General features: G+C 57.4%; 1 pseudogene across 1 annotated transcript; it reads right to left on the bottom strand.

Moving 5' to 3' along the window:
* Nucleotides 1-445: 445 nt before the first annotated feature.
* Nucleotides 446-1,795, bottom strand: LOC123429732 (annotated as a pseudogene). Its single transcript, XR_006622735.1, has one exon. The product of XR_006622735.1 is annotated as an uncharacterized LOC123429732 (transcript).
* Nucleotides 1,796-2,899: the final 1,104 nt, after the last annotated feature.

Here is a 2,899-nt window from a genome sequence, read left to right as displayed (position 1 = left end):
CAGGATTCAAACCTGCCGAAGAGAGCAGAAGGTACTAGCCACCATGCCAGAACAACGTTGCTGTTTCTCGGTGGACGTTATGTCTTTTATAGTAAGACTAGTAAAAGTGTCCGTGTGTTGCAACGGGAGAAAAAAAAACATGCTCTTAACCCAATAACCATGATTCAAGACCACGTCCACTAATTTAGGCTGCATATTTTTTATTTAGTTTTTGAAACACCTATCAAATTAAACATTTGGCTATTCATTTCATATGCAGGTACTAATATGTACCCGTCTGTCACGAAATAAGTGACTCAAAAGACCACAAATCACAATTTCCGCTTGAACTACAGTAAGACCTAGATCACAAATGCAAATGTAAATTCTTGGAGCACAAAAGTTATGAACCCTCACACAATGCACAACTGTATTAAGAAATGCTACAATTTCAAACATCTAGACATCGAATCCAACGGCCACGAAACAGTTTTCACCGTTAGAAATTTGCAAAGCACCTGGTCTGATGTTGAAGTACTACTGTACTATACTGAACTGCAACCAAATTTCATCATCTTCAAATTGCAATGCACGAGACCCTTTCCAAACTAACCTAAACCCTTGCATTAGTAAAAAGTACTAGCGGACTAAGCGTCATCAGGAGGTGAACTTGTCTATGCGAATCTTGAGAGACATCCGGCGGGACGCCCCTGCCCCAACCAGCAACTTGGGCGGCACCGCCAGGTACGCCAGCTCCTCGACGGCGACGGCGCCTGGCGCCGTGCTGCTCGTCACCTCGATCTCCGCCATGACGGTGTCGGCCTTACCCTTCCGGTTCGGCGCCGGCGCCGGCCCGCTCGCCCACACCTTGAGCGTGTACCGCGGCCACACCACCGCCTCCGCCCTGACGCACACCGTCGACACAACTGCGCCGGCGCCGAGCGTGCCGCCGACGATGAGGAACGTGCGACCGTCCTCGTCCCCGAGCAGCAGGCCCCGCGGCTCCAGCGTCGCCGGCACCTGGAGCACGAGGACCTTGCCGTACTGGACCCTATGCACGGGCATCGAGTGAAGGGGTGGTCAGGTGGCCGAGGAGCGCCGGCGCCAGGCCGGCGAAGGCGCAGCCGGGGACCGTGCATGCGCAGGGCGCGTGCGGGCACTCGCCGCGGTGGCCGGCGAGGTCGTGGTAGGTGACGTAGCGCCTGCAGCCGGCGTGGTCGCAATCGGCCGTGGTCGAGGAGACGACGGCGTCCATCGCCGCGTTGTGGGCGTCGAAGGGGACGCCGTACTCCGCGCAGGGCTCCGCGAGGCAGCGGCCGCAGGCCACGTGCCCGTCCTTGCACTGCCGGGGAAACCAAACGCCGGCTGCCGTCACGGACATGGACACGGACCGAATCGAGCCGAATGCTTAGCTGGGAGGACCTACAGCCGCATGGCACAGGCACAAAACAGAGGCGGTCAACGCCAGGGCGGCGGCAGGTCGATCTAGATCCGATCCAGGGCGCGACGGGGCGGAGGTGCTTGTCGAGCAGGCGGCTACAGCGCCCGGAGGGACTGGCAGGCGAGGCGCGCGGCGGGGGCGGCTGCTGGCGCGAGCTGCGGCGGCGCGAGGCGGCGGCACAAGGAGAGGCAGGGAGAGCAGGGAGGCGCTGGAGGCAGGGCAGCGTGGCTGCTCGCGGGGGCGGCGCTCCGGATCTGGGCGGAGCTCCGGAGGAGGCTGGGCTAGGGGCGACGGCTTCGGCAGCTCGCCGGCGGCGGGATCCGGCATGGATCGGGGCCGGCGACCGGCGGGACGAGCGGGGCGGGGAGCAGATCAGGGACTGCTCGTGGGTGCGGGAGATGAAGGGGGTTATGTAAAACCGAAACGTTGTTAACTTAAAAACGTAATGCGGGTTGAATACCGGAAAAGCGAGGGGTGTTTTTGTAAAAATGCCGCGACGGACGACAGAAGCGATGCACGCTTTATTATTAGGGGAGATAGGTCCATCTCCAAGACAACAAATGCAACAACAAACAAATAAGTACACTGAACTGGTCACATCCATTATATGAATAATTCCAGTATATGTGATTCTTTTATTTCAGTCATCATTCATGATTCCGTATATACCCACTGTATACAATGATGCTGAGCATATGTATGCATTCATCTTCGGTCTCTCACGGATAGATGTGTGCATCCCTCAAAACAAAACAAAACAAAAAATGTATTCTTCACAGCTCTAATAGCAGTCAGGTATCAGGTCACCTATTCCTCTACAGGTCTACTCTTCTAACACCATACCAGCTCAAGCAGACAACCTGCAGGGCATAAGCTTTCGATGGTGCCTAGTGAAGGATCATCAGCCTCCGAGATTATTATTCTCATCAATCTAATCCTCGGCCCCCTTGCCAATAGCTGTTCGACAACATAAAGTTGAGCTGGAGTCCCTAAGTAGTTGACGACATCCACTTTTGTCAGAGCGCTCAACGGAACAACCTCAACTCCTGGTTCTGTATGGCAAATGCAGCCTTGCAAACAGTATTTTTTCACCTGGAATGAGAACAACCTAAGTTTGTTGGGAATGAACGCCCCACCGCGCACGCCCGCCGCTCCGCCGTCTCCACGCTCGCGCCCTCCTCCAGCGGCTCGAACGGGGAGGCCTCGGGCAGGCTGTGGAACCGGAGGAGGTAGTCCCGGTCGCGCGGCGGAGGTTGAGCCCGCGGCGGAGCGGGACATGCGGGAACGTCCGCGGCCGGTCGATGAGGCGGTCAGTCCACACGGCCGGGCGGAGCGGCGGAGGGAGCAGCGAAGGGGGCGGCGGCGGTGCGGCGGCGAACGGCGGCGCACGTGTGTGAGGAGGGGTGGGGCGAGGCGGGGCTGGAGTCCAGATGTGATCGAGAGGAAGGGTTGTGCTGCTGTTTTTTTTTCTTGCACGTA

Source organism: Hordeum vulgare, chromosome 2H (assembly GCF_904849725.1).
Source record: "Hordeum vulgare subsp. vulgare chromosome 2H, MorexV3_pseudomolecules_assembly, whole genome shotgun sequence".
In the NCBI taxonomy this organism is placed as follows: domain Eukaryota; kingdom Viridiplantae; phylum Streptophyta; class Magnoliopsida; order Poales; family Poaceae; genus Hordeum; species Hordeum vulgare.
This window is presented reverse-complemented; position numbering and strand designations above follow the sequence as displayed.